General features: G+C 45.4%; 1 long non-coding RNA gene across 1 annotated transcript; it reads right to left on the bottom strand.

The window, feature by feature from the left end:
- Window positions 1-2,095: 2,095 nt before the first annotated feature.
- On the bottom strand, window positions 2,096-16,075 carry LOC118155352 (uncharacterized). The gene is made up of 3 exons (XR_004745760.3): window positions 15,968-16,075; window positions 14,536-14,623; window positions 2,096-4,609 (listed from the first exon to the last, which is right to left on the bottom strand). It is a non-coding gene; the product is annotated as an uncharacterized LOC118155352 (long non-coding RNA).
- Window positions 16,076-19,398: the final 3,323 nt, after the last annotated feature.

Genomic DNA, 19,398 nt, shown 5'->3' on the forward strand with positions numbered 1-19,398 from the left:
TCATACTCTGGGCATGCAATCTGCTCACTCCCACAGCACTTCTGCACGGCTCTGTATCGGCCCCCACACCACCCTGTGCACACCCTAAGTGATGGGTTGACTACTCTGTCCTCCCTGGAACAGAGGTAAGCTGCCTGAGGACTGGAGCTGGGCTGTGTTTAAATCTCTGTGTATTTAAAGCCAGGTGCAGTGCTACTGAACACACAGTGGGTGCTCAATAGATGCTTGATAAAGTCATTTATGCACTCTTTCCACACACATACACCATCCAGTGGTGGAGACTGGTCACAGACAAGATTCACATAAAATAAAGAAACACTAAGAAGTTTTCTGTCTGAGCAGGCACATGCGAGGCTGTGCCTTCCACTCCACTTTCGAAACTGCTGCTTCTTGCGTTGCTGTTTGCTGTCCTGATAAAAATAGGGCAGGCAGTGAAGTGGAGCATGACAGTTCCGATGCAGTCAGGGGACCTGGTTCTGGTCCCACTCAGCTCAGTGACCTTGGGCAGGCCACTCCCTCCTTGGACCTCGATTGCCCATGGGTCAGGTGAACGAGTCGGAGGCAGGGCTGCACCATCCAATCCAGTAGCTGATCACCTCAAATGTGGCTGGTGACACTCAGGAATTGAATTTGAAACTTTATTTACTTTTAGTTAATTTAAATTTGAAACAAGATACATGCTTCAGACAGGAGAATTTTTTTTTTTTTTTCGAGACAGAGTCTCGGTCTGTTACCCAGGCTGGAGTGCAATGGTATGATCTCAGCTCACTGCAACCTCTGACTCCCGGATTCAAACGATTCTCCTGCCTCAACTTCCCAGGTAGCTGGAACTACAAGTACCCACCACCACACCTGGCTAATTTTTGTATTTTTTGCAGAGACGGGGTTTCACCATGTTAGCCAGACTGTTCTCGAACTCCTGACCTCAGATGATCCCCAGACCTCAGCCTCCTAAAGTGCTGGGATTACAGGCATGAGCCACTGCACCTGGCCATTTTTAAGTGCATTTGGAATAACTTGCATATGTGAACCTACTTTTTTTAATTGCAAATGTAATAAAATCTGAACATAGATCAAGTGTCTCACAGCCTGGCAAAATAGAGAGATACTGTCCCTATGAAAAACAAAAACATAAATTAGCCAGGGGTGTTGGGGTGCACCTGTAGTCCCAGATACTGGGGAGGCTGAAGTACAAGGATGGTTTGAGTCTGGGAGGCCAAGGCTGCAGTGAGTCATGATCACGCCACTGCACTTCAGCCTGGGCAACAGAGCAAGTCCCTGTCTCAAAAAAAATAAAGTATTTCTGGGAAAAATGTAGTATTGGGAATGGGACTAAGATATGCTGCAACCGTAACAGATTTCCAAGACTTAATTTTAAAAAGGTCATACCTTTAATATTGATTACATATTGAAATGATAGTAGATAGAATGGGTTACATAAAATATATTATGATGAATTTCACCTGTTTGCCTCCTTCATTTCTAGTGTGGGTACTAGAAAGTTGAAAGTTACCTATAGGTTTCACGTTCTTCTTCCACTGGACGTCGCTAGATTAAGGAATCTCTTAAGGTACTTCCTTTTTATTTTTATTATTCTGATATTCTACAAATCTACCAGGAATCATTAACTCCTATGGGTTTGCCTATCTGCCATCATATTCTTCCTCATCCCATTCCTCTGTTGGCACCTTGATTTTCCAAAGGAAAATTGCCTCTGTGGGATCTTTGCCCCAGCAATAAGAGTGAGCATATGGCCCAGGCCTGGCCAATCAGAGCAGAGCACTCTCCTTTGCCCACTGTGATTGGTTCAGAAATGACACATGACCAGCAGACAGAGCCAATGAGACTTTATTTGATTGCAAGTTTGGAAATAAGTTGGGCTTTTCCACTGGGGTTGTTAAGGAAGGGAGGGAGCCCTAGACCTACAGGTGCCCATCTTGCCGCCATGAGTGAGCAGCATGTCTGAGAAGGAAATCATTGAAAAGAAGGGGAAAACAGGAGTGAAAAGAGTCATAACCAGTCCCACTTTCTCTTCTGGCATTTTCACATGCCCCTCTCACACCCGGCCACCCCCCCCCCCGCCCCCTACCTCCAAGGACCTGGCAAATTCTTCATCCATCCAGCCCCAGCTGGCCCTGTCAAGGTCACCAGTGGCCTCTGTGTTGCCAGATCCAGGGGTTACTTCTCTGTCCAGCTCTTGACAACATTCAACATAATTGACCATTCCCACCCTCTTCAAAGCTTTCTCTTTCTCTTGGCTTCCATGGTGCCTTATGCTCCTCCTCCTGCCTCACTAGCCACTTCTCAGTCTCTTCTTTCATGTATTTGTTTTTTCATGTGTTCTTTCTGCAAGTATGTACTAGGAGCCTTCTGTGTGCCAAGCCTTATGCAGGAGCAAAACTCCTGCCCTCATAGAGTGACTTTCTGGGCCAAGTCTTCCTTATTGATTCTCCACTTCTGCTCGGCCCCAAAATACTGTCATGTACTGAGGCTCAACTGAGAACCCCATACCTTTTCCATCTTATCCAGACTCACGGTTTAAATTCCATCCACATATCGATGACTCCCAGATGTTTATCCATAGCCGTGGCTGGGGCCCTGAACTCCAGACTCATATATCCAACTGCCTACTTGACATAACTACTGGGTTATCAACAAGCTGTCTCAAGCTTAATGTATTCAAAACATAACTATTGATTCCTCCATTGCCAGCCTCAACCTGTTTCTCCACTTGTCATTCTCCATCCCAGTCAGTGGTACCACATCCACCCAGTTGTTCAGGCCAAAAACCAAGAGTCATCCTGATTCCTATCTCTTCTCCTCACCCTCTTCTCATCAGCAAGTGCTGACAGCTCTGGCTCCAACGCGGACCCTGGAACTGCCACTTTTCTCTACTTCCGCTCCTATCACCCTAGTCCAAACCACCATCATCGCTGCCTGGACCACTATCATGACCTCCAAACTGGTTTCCCCTCTTCCATTCACGCCCACCTCGCCCTTCAACTCTTCATATCATAGCCAGATTGATGTTTTAACCATGTAAATCAAGTATCACTCCTCTCCTTAAAACCTTCCAGTAAAGAGCGTGGGCTATTTAGAGCATTTATGAAAGACAATGGATTAGTAATTCGATATATAAACAACTCCCACCACTCAGTTAGAAAAAAACAACCTTTTAGAAAACTGGGCGAGGGATACGGACTGTATTCACAAGAGAAGAAATTCCAAGACAATTCACAAGAGAAAAGCCAATAAATGGAAAATTACATGTTTAACCTCGCTGGTAATCAGGGAAATACAAATAAAAACGAGTTACCATTTTGTATCCAAAACACAGTCAAAAACTTTAAAGGCTGACTCTACCAGTTGTTGGCAAGGATATAAAGAAATGGGATGTTTGGGTGCTGCCATTGGGAATATAAAGTAGCATGACAACTTTGAAGAACCAAGTGACAACTTATAATGCTGAAAATAGGCACACCCTGCAACCTATTAATTTTCCACTTCAGAATCAGTTGTAATAATAAAAAACACGGTATGACCTAAGTATCTACCAATATGAGAATGGATGAATAAAATATGTGTGTGTGCCATATAATTCTATATAGTAAGTAAAAAGAAATTAACTAAAGTTGTACCTATAAAACATTGTCAGAAGAGGTGAGACATCAAAAGAAGGTGCACACTGCTTCCATTTGTGCAAATTTAAAATTCTAAACTTAGAAAAGAGAAATGGCCAGGTAAGGTGGCTCATGCCTGTAATCCCAACACTTTGGGAGGCCAAGGCAGGTGGATCACTTGAAATCAGGAGTTCAAGGCCAGCCTGACTAATAGGGTAAAACCCTGTCTCTACTACAAATACAAAAATTAGCTGGATGTGGTGTTGCACACTTGTCCCAGCTACTCGGGAGGCTGAGGCAAGAGAATCACTTGAACCCAGGAGGTGGAGGTTGCAGTGAACTGAGATCACACCATTCCACACCAGCCTGGTGACAAAAGGAGACGAAGGAAAGAAAGAGAGAGAGAGAGAAGAAAGAATGAAAAAGGAAGGAAGGAAGGAAGGAAGGAAGGAAGGAAGGAAGGAAGGAAGGAAGGAAGGAAGGAAGGAAGGAGAAAATGGCTTGTTTTTTATGCTTGAGGTAAATCCTAACTTCTTGCCCTGGGGCACAAGGTCTTTGCCCATCTCTCTAACTCCATCTTATCCCATCCCCTAAGCTGTGACCACTCTGGCCTTCATTCAGACATCCCTTAGCACAGCATTTTCATGCCCACCATCCAACCTGTCTTTGAACCTTACTGCCTCTGCCTAGCACTTAAACTTGATCTTCCCCTGAGCCTCTCTGTCACCTCTAGACATTCTTGTGTTTGTCTATCTATTTGCTTCTTCTGGGGCCAGGGTTTTCAGTTTCCATTGTTTTCTTAAAGGCATCTATGACACAAACACAGGAAAATTGTTTTTGTAACACTATCCTCTTTCCGTTGGGGTTATAACCGGACCAGGTCCTCTAGACTGTAGGCTGCTCGAGAGCTGGAGACTGCCGCGTCCGCCACTGTTTCCCAGAATGTGAGTGCAGGACCTGGTGTGTAACAGGTGAATCTCAGTGAAATCCTGAATGAATGACAAATGAATGAATGAGTGAGTGAAGGAATGCATGCATGCTTTTGGAGCCTGGAAATCAGGCCCATATTCACTCTCAGATCCTTTGGGTGCCTGAGATATCAGACACTGGAACAGACAGGGAACAGAAAGCTGTCCTCAGAGCAAGGAAGCCTAAATGCTTGGCTCCCTGAGGGACTCACAGGGCCCTGGAGGGGGCTCCCCTCTTGTTCATCCTGAGCCCAAGGCGATGGGTCAGGATCCGTTACTGCTGCACCCTGCAGAGACTGCCTACCTCCTCCCTCCACCTCGCCCCGGAAGGAAGGCTGCAGACGCAGCCTCCTCAAAGATGGCTTTGGTAGCAGGGGTGTTGCCCCCAAGATCAGTGCTATAAACAAACTCAGGCAGCCCCATGGAAACCCCACAACAAGGCACCCAAACAGAGACCAAACCCTTCTCAGGAAACTCAAGGGGTGAGGAGAGGTGTCTACTCCACCAGTGACTTAGGAATCTAGAAATTCCGGTGGGGCCAACTGAGCAAGGGGTGCAAGACACCCGGCCTCATTCCACAGAGAGAAATCCCAGGCTCCAAGACGAGTCCCCATTTTCCAGGTGGCTAGAGCCTTGTCCAAGGCCGCAGAATCCCACCCACATTCTTTATGGGGCAGGAGCAAGGGGTAAGGGGCACTTCCACCCAGAGAATAGTGGTTCCCCAACCTTTTTGTTTACTCTCAAAATGTATAGATTTTATGTATCTATAAGTTATAGAAAAATTCCATTTTTAAATATATATGCACATAAAAACAAAAGCTCGTTTTATGTATCCACCATGGTACACACCTCCCTGGGAAGTTTATGAAGGAAGTCTAAGCTGCTTCGTGGCTGGGCCCCCAGGTGTCACGAGAAATATTTAATACCACTGGCCACCATTGATTGAGGTCTACCACATGCCAGGGTTTGTGCTACATGATCTATATTTTTAAAAACTGAATCATCATAATACCTATGAGCCCCGCTTAACAGAAGAGGAAACAAGGCAGGGAAGGCCAGGTGACTTACCAAAGTCCCCTTGGCCAACCAGCGGCAGAGCTGAGATTCAAACACAGGTCATCTGATTCCTGCGACCCTAACCTCCACTTTAGAGGTGTCATTTATGAAACCCAACTCAGACACGTGGGGCTGCACCTGATTTATATTCAGTTCTCACAGAAACCCTGGCAGGGGATCTACGTTTCTTTTCCCCTCTTACAGAGGAGCAGACTCGGGAAGACTAAGTAACCTGCCCTAGCTCACACAGAGAGGTTAAGTAACGGCAGAGACCCACATCTATCTGATTCCAACATTCTCCCACAGGGACTATTTTCCCAGTCAGGACTGAAGGCTAAGCCAGTTTGCCCACCTCCATTCACCACCCCCTATCTCTGTGTCCAGAGTACAGCCAAGACCTTCTCTAGGTTGAATTTCTCAGACACAAACCAGCACCTAAAACGATGACTGGCAAATAGTCTGAGCTTGATGAATGAATGAATGAATGAATGAATGAATGAATGAATGAACAAATGAACTAGAGAACATGTAGATGAATAGATGAATTAATTTCCCCTGATGACATTCTCTCCTCTCAGAAAGAAAGAGTCTGTAATTTCCACCATGAGAGGCAGATCCAGGTGCCCACCAAACACTTCCATGAGGTCTGGAGACCATGAAGAGCTGTGGTCTAGGATGTGGCCTCACCATGTGTTTCTGGAGAAGGAGCCCTGTTGTTTCCACAATAACCCAGCCTTGGTCCACAGAGCCTATTTATGCTCAGATTTTCACTGGCTTCTCTCCACGGCTGTGGTGAAGTAGGTACTGCCCTCCGTTTTACAGGTTGAACAGCCTGCAGCCCAGAGTGGGGAGGTGAATTGTCCAAGGTCACACAGGAAATGGGCGGCAGAGTCAGGGGCTCACCTTTCTTCGCACTTTCTCCTCCAGCCTACTTCTGTGTATTGGAATCTGACCTTAAGTCACCATGGTTGAGGGATGGAATTAGAGGTTCATCCCAAATCCACAGGTCAGGAAGCAGCATCCTACTCCTCTTTTAGAGAGAAATAAAATGGAAAGAGACACTGCAAGGGATCCCAGCCAGGCAGCACAGCCAGGGCTAGAGACCTCCGGAGAGCCACAGGGTGTGTCCCAGACAGTCAGGCTAGGAACCAGGAAGAACCGGGGGCATCACCCAGGGATGGCAAAACAGGCACAACCCAGTAACAGGTAGCCCCAAGAACCAAGGCAAGCAGAATCAGCAATGGGCCCTTCCTCTCCCCTCCCACTCACCCCTCCTGGTGGGGCACAGTATCACTGGAGAAGCCAGATGCCGGATGATGGGCTGGGAGGGCAGAATGTTTCCCTAGAATGGGCATGGTGCTGCGGTGCCTGGCCCTGCTGCCAACCCAACCCAGCCCAGCCCAGCCAGGCCCTCACCAGACAGCCAAGCACAATGGCCCTCTCAGGCAGACAGACAATTCAACCCTTTCAGGCCGAAGGCAGCCGGGTTGGCATTCCCTGCACCTCTGTTTCTCTCTGGCTTCTGTAAGTGAATCACTAAGAATTAATGACCCTGGGAACAATGAACGGGGAGCAGGTTTGGGTTCTTCTTGAGCAGACAGAAGACTGGATCCTAGGAACACCATTGCATTCCTGCTGATGGAGACCGGAGCAGTGGATGTTCCAGGGTCATGGATGCATGCTCAAGAGTGCACAGAATCATTACTGTGGCCATCCGAACCACAGAGCATGAGGGCCACAGCCTCATGGATTATTTGAGCCACTGATTGTTCTAATCACACAGCCACAGAAATCCAGTGTCTCAGAACCAGCAATTTCTAGAATCCTAGAATCACTAGCTTAAGGAACCACAGGCTTCCAGGACCATCAGTCATCAGTTGCCAGAACCCAGCTCCTTGGAGCAGGAAAAGAGCTGCTGGTTTGAGAGATGGTTGGAGACCATCCTGTTGGAGGCCTCATTCTGCAGTTAGGTAAACCAAATCAGCTGATCAAGGTCGCAAAGCTAGGGCTAGTATCCAGGCCTTGCCACCCCCTGCCCTCACTTCATTCTAAAGAATGGGGCAGGAGTGGCAACAACCTCAGCTCCTGGACACTCAGAGTTTAGCCTGGTCCCCTTGGAAGGAATATCTGACACTGCCAGCGCACTTGTGGTCATGCCCTTCCACTGCACCCGAACCAGAAGCTTTGTGGACTCTGATGGCAGGATGATGTGTTTTGCAAGTCTGGACAGGCCTGGATTCTTTTAACCAATCCTCCACTTCCTCACCTAATAAGGGAGAATTGTGCAACCTTATGATATTACCTGGGGCTCTGCCTACTGGTGATCACACAGGAGAGAGAGCCAGTCCTCCTGGGTTTCAGCCTAAGAGACCCATTGCCTCATCAGGGTCACTTCAGTTCAGTGCCAAGCCACAGAAGGAAATCCAGCCTCACTTTCTAAAGGCCTATCACATGCTAGGCTCAGGAAAGTTACTAAGATGAGAGACACACTATGCCCACCTTTGAACCCCTTAGAGTCCACTGAGACAGTCAGATATCTATGTGATTATATTAATATGTCAAGGCAGGACTGATGGTAATACACAAAGAAGAGACAGAAATTAAGAAAAGCTTCATGAGAGAAGGGTAGCATTTACACAGAGCCATTCAATCGCTTTTCTACACATCACTTCCCGACTTCTGCTTCTGGCTGTGATAAAGTAACAAGGACTGGACTTACCTTCCCACCCAAAGCAACTAAAAAACTGAACAAAATCAGCCAGGCATGGCGGCTTACACCTGTAATCCCAGCAGTCTGGGAGACTGAGATGAGCAGATGACCTGAGGCCAGGAGTTCAAGAGCAGCCTGACTAAGATGGTGAAACTCCGTTTCTACTAAAAATACAGAAGAAAAAAAAAATTCGTCGAGCGTAGTGGTGCACAGCTACTCGGGAGACTGAAGTATGAGAATCACTTGAACTGGGGAGATGGAGGTTGCAGTGAGCCAAGATCATGCCACTGCACGCCAGCCTAGGTGACAAGAGTGAAACTCTGTCTAAAAACAAAACAAACGACAACAAAAAACTGAACAAAATACATGAAATAACTGTTTGCAATCATTGAAAAACAGGAATGACCTGACGTGACTCCTAAGAGAAAATAAACAAATGAAAAGAGTCCTGTGTTTGCCTTGCTGGTTTTTGTGGTGGTGGTGGTGGTTTTGATATGAAGTTTCACTCTGTGGCTCAGGCTGGAGTGCACTGGCGTGATCTTGGCTCACTACAACCTCTGCCTCCCAAGTTCAAGTGATTCTCCTGCCTCAGCCTCCCAAGTAGCTGTGATTACAGGCGCACACCACTACACTTAACTAATCTTTGGATTTTTCGTAGAGATGGGGTTTCACCATGTTAGCCAGGATGGTCTCCATCCCCTGACCTCATGATCCACTCACTTCAGCCTTCCAAAGTTCTGGAATTACAGACATGAGCCACCACATCCAGCCAGGTTGTCTTCCTGGAGTTGTATTCCAGACCATGGCATACCAAGCAGAATATAGTACTTTTGCAGAACTGAGGATTTGGAGATTGGAGTTCAGGGCTTCAGTCAGAAGTTGTGTGGCACAGTTTTAGAAAGAAAGATGCTCTGCAGAAAATGAATTCTGGAAATCTGCATGGGATCTTTTTGAGTTGTTGCTGAGTCCTAGGTCACACATACAATGTGTGTGTGTGCGATCAAACCCAATGAGACTAGGCAAAGAACAACTTGAAAGCTGCAAGCTGAACAATCCCCAGAGTTGGCACAGGACAGGAGACATTGCAGCCATTTAGAGAGGTAAGAACTCATTGAAAATCCATGCAAAGCTGGGCATGGTAGCTCACACCTAAAATCCTAGCACTTTGAGAGGCCAAGGCAGGAGGATCTTTTGAGCCCAGGAGCTTATAGCCTGGGCGACATAGTAAGACCCTGTCTCTATTTAACAACAAAGAAGAAAGAAGAAGAAGAGGAGGAGGAGGAAAAAGAAGAAGAAGACAAAAAGAAAATTTATTCAGTGGAGACTCCATAGAGGTCATGCCTTAGTAGCAAGCTGAGCTATCTCTAGCATGAAGGCCAGGTCAGACCAGCCATACCAAAGCTTAAAAACAGGCTTCACGAGGTCAAGAGATCGAGACCATCCTGATCAACATGGTGAAATCCTGTCTCTACCAAAAATACAAAAATTAGCTGGGCATGGTGGCACGTGCCTGTAGTCCCAGCTACTAGGGAGGCTGAGGCAGGAGAATTGCTTGAACCGAGGATGTGGAGGTTGCGGTGAGCCAAGATCACACCATTGCACTACAGCCTGGGTAACAAGAGTGAAACTTTGTCTCAAAAAAAAAAACAGGCTTCAAGGGGATCGAGCTGACTTGCAAGTAACTTAGGTCTCTGATAGAACAAAGCCCAGCATTCTTTTAAAGGAAGACAACAAAATTGAGACTCTCCATAATGAAACATTCACAAAATCTAGCATCCAGTCGAAAATTCTGTACATACCAAGAAGCAGAAAAATGTGACCCATAGTTAGAAGAAAAATTAGTCAATAGAAGTGTACCCAGAAATGACAGAAATTATGGAACTAGCACACAAAGATGTCAACACAGTTATTACAAGTATGTTGACTTATTTATGGGAAAAAATCATCATAATGAGAAGAAAAATTGAAAATATAAAAAATAATTAAGTGGAACTTCTAGAGGGGAAAAAATATGATTCTAAAATGAAAAATTCATTGGATGGGATTACCAGGAAATCAAACACTTCAGAAGAAAAGATCATTGGCCCTATAGGTACAGCAATAGAATTTATCTAAAATGAAGCATAGAGAGAATAAAAAAGCCTGGAGAGAAAAATGAGCAGAGCCTAGTGACCTGTAATAAGACATTAAATGGTCTAATATATGTAATTGAAGTTCAAGCAGGAGAAGGGAAGAGAGAGATAGTAACAGGAAATATATTGAAGAAATAATGGCAGGAAATTCTCTAAATTTAAAAAAAAAAACAAAACAATAAATCCACAGATCCCAGAAGCTTGATAACCTGCAAGCAGAATAAATACAAAACTTCACACCAAAGTATATCATAATCAAATTGCTAAAGCCAGTGATAACAAGAAAATCTTAAGAGCACACAGAAAAAAAGACATTTTACATACAGAGAAACTATGACAAAAATCGACAGATTTCTCCTCATAAACGATGCAAGCCAGAAGACAATGGAACCTCTGTAAAGTATTGAAGAAAAAAAAGCTGTCAACCTAGCATTCCACATCCAGCAAAAATACCCTTCAAACAACAACAAAAAAGAGAAATAAAAACTTTTTCAGGCAAACAAAAGATGAGAGAATTTGTCACCAGCAGACCTGCACTACAGGAAATAGTAAAGGAAGTTTTCCAAGTGAAAGATAAATGATACTGGGTGGAAACTTGAATCAACACAAAGGGCTAAAGAGTGGCCAGAGACAGGAAACATGTCAGTAGACGTAAAAGGTTTTCCCCTCGTTTTTCAACTTCTTAAAATATGCCTATTTAAAGCAAAAACAATAACAGTGTATGGGGATTTATAAGGTACATAAAAGCAAAATGTATTACAACTATATCACACAAAACACAGAATATGGAATGGAAGTATGTCTACATTTCTTACATTATCTGTTGTAGTTTATTTTTGTTGTGTCGATTAAGCTTAGCTACATTCTTAGAATTCCTTTCTCTGTATAGTTTGAATTGGCGTGGATCACTAGAGACATTTGCACAATATTTGCAAGGGGGAGCAAAGCAATAGCTGCCTATGTTTTGTTTTTGTTTTTGTTTTTTTAATCTCAAAAAGCTGGAGAAGGGATGCCAGGTGCTGTCGCAGCTCACATATGCTGTCACTTAACGACTAGGTCACCTCATTGTCATGAGGTAATAGCTGGGTCCACAGCTCTCCCAGTTTCTTCTGGGTCGTCCTTCAGCATGCCTGACTCCTGACCCAGGTGCAGCTTCATGATGAAAAGCCTCACTCTCTCCTGTAGGTTATCTCATCATTGAAGTTGGCCTCATGGAAGGGGTGAGAGACCACATGCAAGTTCTAGTTTGTTCCGGCTCTTCCCTATTGTTTCCCAATGTAAATGCATCTCCCCTTCCCAAGTGCCTCCACTGCACTGGCAGTATAGCAGGAAGACACACAAAAAATAGCCTTTTATAGACTGTGTAGCCAACTCCATATCATTGTGTAAGGACAAATTCCTAAAATAAATCTCTGATTTTATATCACTCTCAGCAGTTTTGTTTCTCTGATTGAACCCTAACAAATATGTAAAATGGCATAATCTTTTGTGAACATTATAAGTTAAAGTGCATATTATTATTATTATCATTGTTATTTTGGAGTAGAGAGTTCCCTCTATCACCCAAGCAGGAGTGCAGTGGCATGATCATGGCTCACTTCAGCCTCAATCTCCTGTACTCAAGTGATTCTCCTGTCTCAGCCTCCTGAGTTGCTAGGACTACAGGCGTGAGCCACATACCTGGTTCCTAAAGATGCATATCATTAACCCTAAAGCAACTCCAAAAAAAAAAAAGAGAGTGAAAATAGAATGGAATAATTTAAAAAAAATAATAACTAATCAAAAGGAGCCAGCCAAATGAAATTTAAGAAACGAAGAAGAGATGGGATAAACAGAAGGCAAATAGAGAGATGGAGGATTTAAGCCCAATCATATCAATAATTACATTAAAAGCAAATTATCTAAATAGTTACATTTAAAGGTGGAGATTGTCACATTAGAGTTTAAGAAAAGAAAACAAGACCTAGTTATATGCTGTCTACAAGAAACCCACTTTAACTATAACGACACAGATAAGTTAAATGTAAAAAGATGAGAAAGTACTAGGAAAACACTAATCTTAAGAAAGCTGGAGACCAGGTGCAGTGGCCCATGCCTGTAATCCCAGCACTTTGGGAGGCCAGTGTGGGCAGATCACCTGAGGTCAGGAGTTTGAGACCAGCCTGGCCAACATAGTGAAATCCCATCTGTACTAAAAGTACAAAAATTAGCTGGGCATGGTGGCAGTGCCTGTGATCCCAGCTACTCAGGAAGCTGAGGCAGGAGAATCACTTGAACCCAGGAGGCAGAGGTTGCTGTGAGCTGAGATCATGCCACTGCACTCCAGCCTGAGTGACTAGAGCAAGATACCAACTCAAAAGAAAGAAAGAAAGAAGAAAGAAAGAAAGAAAGAAAGAAAGAAAGAAAGAAAGAAAGAAAGAAAGAAAGAAAGAAAGAAAGAGAAAGAGCTGGAGTGGCTATAACACCAAATACAGTAGACTTAAGAATAAGGGTTATTGTCAGAGATTAAGAAGGACATTTATTAATGAGAAAGGGATCAATTAATCAAGAGGATATAACTCTCCTAAGTATGAATGTGCCTAATAGCAGAGCTTCAAAATACTTGAAGCAAAAACTGAAACGAGAAATAAACAAATCCATACTTAGAGTCTGAAAAGTCAACATTTCCATAATTGATAGAACAGGTGACAAAAAGTCAGCGAGGATCTGGAAGACTTGAACACTGTCAACCAACTTGAACTAAGTGACATTTATAGAACACCCCACCCAGCAACAGACGACACATTATTTTCAAGGGCACACAGAGCATTCACCAAGATACGCCAAAAGCTGGGCTGTAAACAAGTCTCAGTATATTTCAAAGAGCTGAAATCACCACACTGATTCTGAAGAAGAAAAAAAAGATAAGAGAACGCACAAGTTCTTTTAACTCAAAGATAGAAAAGAAAAACTTTCTATACAATGCAAATGAGTCATCTTTGCTGAGGAAGAGTGATAGCAATGGATTACTCCAGTGTGTCTTAACACCTAACTTCTCTCAAACCAGGCCATGAATCAGACGAGACTTCCAGACCAGGGGAGCATGTCACGGGAGGACTCAAGAGAGGTTGCTGATAACAGTGGCTTTAGTCAAGAAACAGGCCAGTATATAGCCAGTTCCCTGAGTTCCTGTGACAAATCCCACTTCTATACCACCCCCCGGGTGTCCCTTAGGCACCTCAGTGTTTCCAAAACCAAGCCAACAGCATATTCCCAGCCTCCCAGAGCCCCCGCCTTTATCCCTCCTTCTCAAAACACTCGTTTATCCTGAATGATCCGTCTTGGTTAATGACACCACCCAGAAACTTGCAGGTGTCTTCAATTCTGCCTCTCCTTCAGTCTTCACTTGGTTAGTCAGTCACCGAGCCCTGTGTGATCTCTCATTGATCTCTCCAACCCATCTTCTCTTCCCTCCTCACCGCTACCGCCAAGTCCAAGCCCCTTCTCATTTCTCATCATCTTCTCCAACTGCCTCCTCCTCCTCCCACCCCCGCAGCCGTGCTCGGCCCTGCTGGCCAATGGACTCTCAACTTTGTTTTTCAAGTCTTAAAAGTCACGCAACAGTACATCTATCGTGTCAAAAAATGTTTCGTACAAGCAAGCAAAACTCAAAATAAATTAATAAATAGAAGTAAAAGCAAATTTTAACTTAAAAGCCCACTACCATCCAGCAACAACCAGTCTTCACATTTTGGATTACCAGCCTTCTGACCCTTTCCTAAACATTCATTTTTGATTTTCCCCAAATGGGATTGTTCTAGACATTCGATTAGGGTGACCCAGTTCACCTGGGACTGTCCCGGCTTTTGCACTGAAGCTCCTGTGTTCCAGAAAACCACTCAGTCCTGCGCAAACCGGGATGGTTGGTCTCCCTACAACTTTCCCATTTAATAGATTAGCACCTTTTGATGTTAATAATAGACAGCTATGTCTTCATTTTAATGACTATAGGAATACCAAAGCATATAAATATCTAAGTGGGTTTTTAAAAACTGCTCTCTTCTACTTACCATCCCTTCATGCACCCCATGGTTTTGAGTGGTAAGTTCCAAAGTGGGATGGAGGGAAATCCACGGAATTCGTAGGAAAAGGCATTGGCTTAGGGAGAAAGAGTAGCAGAAGTTCTATTGATATGTATTGCTTTTTTCATCATCATAGCTCACTATAGCCTTAAACTCCTGGGCTCAAACAATCCTTCTGCCTCAGCCTCCCGAGTAGCAAGGACTACAGGTGTGTTCAACCACACCTGGCTAATTTTATTATTACTTTTGTAGAGATGGGGTCCCCCTGTGTTGTCCAGGCTGGTCTTGAACTCCTGGCCTCAAGTGATCCTCCTCCCTTGGCCTTCTAAAGCACTGGGATTACAGCTGTGAGCCATCATGCCCAACTCCACATGTATTTTTTAATCTCATGGTTTTCGTTTTTCTATTTTTGTGTGTTTTACAGTGTATGTGATACATGTGTACAGTAGTGCATGCATATAACTTAGGTATAAATAGCCGGGCACGGTGGCTCACGCCTGTAATCCCAGTACTTTGGGAGGCCGAGGCAGGTGGATCACGAGGTCAAGACATAGAGACCATCCTGGTCAACATGGTGAAACCCCACCCCTCCTAAAAATACAAAAAAAATAGCTGGGCATGGTGGCACGTGCCTGTAATCCCAGCTACTCAGGAGGCTGAGGCAGGAGAATTGCCTGAACCCAGGAGGCGGAGGTTGCGGTGAGCCGAGATTGCGCCATTGCACTCCAGCCTGGGTAACAAGAGCGAAACTCTGCCTCAAAATAAATAAATAAATAAATAAATAAATCTCCAGGTAATGGAGGATTTTTTGTTTATTTTTATCAACCTTCAGTGTCTCCAAAGGTTGGAGACACTGGCCCAGCTGATAAAACATTCCCTCTTTAGCAGTCCTGGAACGTCCAGCATAGTCAAAGCTTTGCTTGTCTCTCCAGTTTCATCTGCTGCCTCCCCCACTGATACAGTTTGGATGTGTCTCCACCCAAATCTCATCTTGAACTATGGCTCCCATAATTCCCATGTGTTGTGGGAGGGACCCGTTGGGAGATAATTGAATCATAGGGGTGGTTTTTTCCATGCTGCTCCCGTGGTAGTGAATAAGTCTCACGAGATCTGATGATTTTGTAAGGGAAACCCCTTTGGCTTGGTTTTCATTCTATCTTGTCTGCTGCCATATAAGACATGCCTTTTACCTTCTGCCATGATTGTGAGGCCTCCCCAGCCGCATGGAACTGTGAGTCCACTAAACCTCTTTTTCTTTATAAATTACCCAGTCTCGGGTATGTCTTTATCAGCAGCATGGAAACAGACTAATATACCCATCTCCCAGCAAGCCACACAAAACCATATCTGTTCCCTGAATATCTGTATTTTCCCCTCCAAGTGGTTCCCATCACCCCGTCCCATTCACCTCCTGGCTAACCTCCGTAATTCCTCCATTGCAGCTCACAGGCTAACCCAGGTCAGATACCACCTCTGCCAGGAAGTCTTTCTGGAACACTCCTCCTCTCAAGCCTGTCCCATCCAGGTTAGGTGCCCTCCCTCTGCGTTTCCATAGCACCCTGTGCTTACCTACACCACAATGCTGGTTTAGTAATTGCCTGTTTCACCCTTTGTGACTTCCCCTGAATCCCTGGTGGCTGCCCAGCCCAAAGTCTGTCACATAGGCATCTCCTAGTAAATCATAAAAGAATAAAGAAACAATAACAGCACACACATATATAGCACTTTTCAAATGCCAGACACTGTTGTGAGGCTGCAATTTTCATACATTAGAGGAAGGTCTTTTTGTTGCCTCCACTTTACACATCAGGCAACAAAAGCACAGAGAAGCCAGTGGCAGAGCTGGGCTTTGAACTCAGGCAAACTGGCTTCAGAGTCCATGCTAGCCGTCATTATTCTACGATGTCACTCAGCTGAAGAACGAAGGAATAAATGAAGGAACAAAAGAATGAACAAAGGAAGAAGTAAAGGAATGCCCGGGGGCCTGGCCCCAGGCTCCTTTGCAGACATAAACCAATTGCCCTGTCTTTAGGTTGCCCTTGTGAGTAACCATCTGATGCCATTTTTCATATTTTACTTGCCACTTGTGGAGGCACCAGAAGTTTGTCCCTCCTCCCTCCTCACCCCTGTACCAGCATCAACCAGACCTTCCTCCCTTCCTGACTCCTCCATTGCAGCTCAGAGGGTAATGAGCATCCGTACTACAGGACCATAGTGTATTAGAGCTGGAAGTACACTTAGCACTATCCAGTCCAATCTTCCATTTTGTAGATGGAAAAACAGAAGCCCAGAGAGGCAAAGCAAATTCCCCAAGGTCACACAGCAAGTTAGTGGCAGAGTCAAGAGTGGGCCCAGTCTCCTGGTTTTCCGTCTGTCTCCCTTTACTAAGCTGCCTCTGTTTATTGTTTGAGCTTCATCAGTCAAAAGCCATTTGGGGCAAAGCACAACAGATAGATTTAGAGATTTCTCAAATGCACTGTTGAGAAAAGTTTCTGGGAATCGGGAGGTGATAAATGGAAGGTCAAGGCCCTGCAATTTCCTCCAGGCAGAGAAATAAATAACCAAACCCATCACTGAGGACTCACCATGTGCTAGATGCTTCTCTGCATTATCTTATTTCATCCTCCGTCAGATAGTAACTATCCTGGTTTTAGATACAAGCAAACTGAGGCTCAGAGACATAAACAGAGTGACCAACGCATCCCCAGTTTCTTGGCACTGTCACAGTTTTAAAACTGAAAGCCCCACGTCTTGAGAACCCCTTTAGTCTCAGACAAACCAGGACAGTGGGTCACCCTCGAGGTAAGCAGCCTGCCCAGAGGATTGGATCCCAGAGATCCAAGCCCAGGTCTTCCGTGGATTCCCAGGCCCTTTCTCCCACACTACGCTGCACCCTCTGGGGAAATACATAAACTTGCGAGGGAAAAATAGACAAGCAAGTGGAGTGGGGGAGGGTGGGAAGTGGGCCAGAGGATGGTGGACACCAAGGGGCTGTTCTGAAGTCAGGTCAGCCCTGGGTCACTGCAGCCCAGCCATCTGGGAGGTACAGTGCTACTGGGTGTCGGACCAGGGCAGGACAAACGAGGTTTTTCTTCTTTTCTCTTTATCTGGAGGAGTCTATTTACTGCAATAACCCTGGTACCTCAGCCAGGTCTCTGGTCTCTTACCAGGCTGTGAAAAGGGGTTTGGGGTCCGAGGCTCTGACCAGACTAGTTTCCCTGGGACCCTGGCGTGCTCGCTCTCCTATCCTGACAACCTGATTTGGGTGAGGGAGGCACGATGAGCGCCGCAGGGCAGGGGACCCCTGCCAACCCATGGATGCCACAGGGAGATCAGGACCCCACACTTGAACAGTGGATTTCCCTGTCACCAGAAGAGGACTTGAGAGTATCCAACCACCTTCTGGGAGCCAGACTCCTGACTGCTCTGGTCTCTTTCAACCTTCTCCCTAAAGCACTCTGACAGGAATCCTCACCTCCACCCTACAGAAGTGGAGGGAATGTCCCTCAGTGAAGTCACACAGCGTGTTGGTGACACAGGGCACCCAGGGCAGAGCAGTGACCCCGACTCTCCCTGCCTTCCAAGCCTCGGCACGAGGCTGTAAAACAGTGGCAGAGAGACAGACTCTGTCCTGGGTGTGTGTCTGTGTGGCTTGCTTCCCACACCACACCTGCCTGGACACCTCTCCCACCCTCCTCCACCGGGTGATTTGTCCTCATCCCAAGACCTCAAGCGTGGCCTCCCCCTATCCTCAGGCTGAGGTGAGTGCCTGTCTTACAACTCAGGGTGATCTGTGCTGAGGCAACCACAGTTTGTGGGGCTTGGGGTATAAAAAGCACCTGTCTGACCCCTTCTGCACTAAGAGACCCCAAAAGGACAGGAACTGACTCCCTATCCCAGCACTGATGTATTTGATTGGTGCAAAAGTAATTGCATTAAAAGTAATGGCAAAACCTGAAATATTAAGTAGTTTTTGCCATTACTTTTTTTTTTTTTTTTTGAGACAGAGTCTCACTCTATTGCCCAGGTTGGAGGGCAATGGAGCGATCTCGGCTCACTGCAACCTCAGCCTTCCAGGTTCAAGCGATTCTCCTGCCTCAGCCTTCTGAGTAGCTGGGACTACAGGCATGCATCACTACTCCCTGCTAATTTTTGTATTTTGTTTCACCATGTTGGCCAGGCTGGTCTCGAACTCCTGACCTCATGATCTGCCCACCTCAGCCTCTGAAAGAGCTGGGATTACAGGCGTGAGCCACCACACCTGACCTGCCATTACTTTTGATTGTAATTCATGTAATTACTTTTGCACCAACCTAGTATATCAGTGCTGGGGACAAGGAGTCAGTTCCTGTCCTTTTAACTTGCATTAAAAGTAATGGCAAAAGTTACTTAATACTTATTTGTTGCACAAATAAATAAGTAGATTAATGAATGAATTGCCAAATATTCTTGAGCTCCAATTTCAACCAGGTGGCATCCTGAAGGCAACGGCCCACCTAAAAGTCTCCCAGCAGCTGCCTCGGTTCCGCTCCCTCTCCCACCCTCCCATGGGCCTTCATCTGTCACCACTTGACTCAAAGTGTGGTCCCCAGATCCACAGCACCAGCATCACCAAGAGCTTGTTGGAAATTCAGTAGCTCAGCCCCCGCCCCAGACCCCAGGCCCTTGAGTAAGAGCTTGAAACTGTTAGAAATTGTGATATATTATCTTAGGTGAGCCTTGCTACAAACCCTACTATGTGCTGGCATTATTCTCATAGCTACAGATGAAGCTGGGGTTCAGGGAGAGGAAATACCTTCTCGATTAAACAGCCAGGAAATGGTAGAGATGGGATTTAGACTTGGGCTTGTC

The sequence above is a fragment of the Callithrix jacchus genome, chromosome 7, assembly GCF_049354715.1.
Source record: "Callithrix jacchus isolate 240 chromosome 7, calJac240_pri, whole genome shotgun sequence".
In the NCBI taxonomy this organism is placed as follows: domain Eukaryota; kingdom Metazoa; phylum Chordata; class Mammalia; order Primates; family Cebidae; genus Callithrix; species Callithrix jacchus.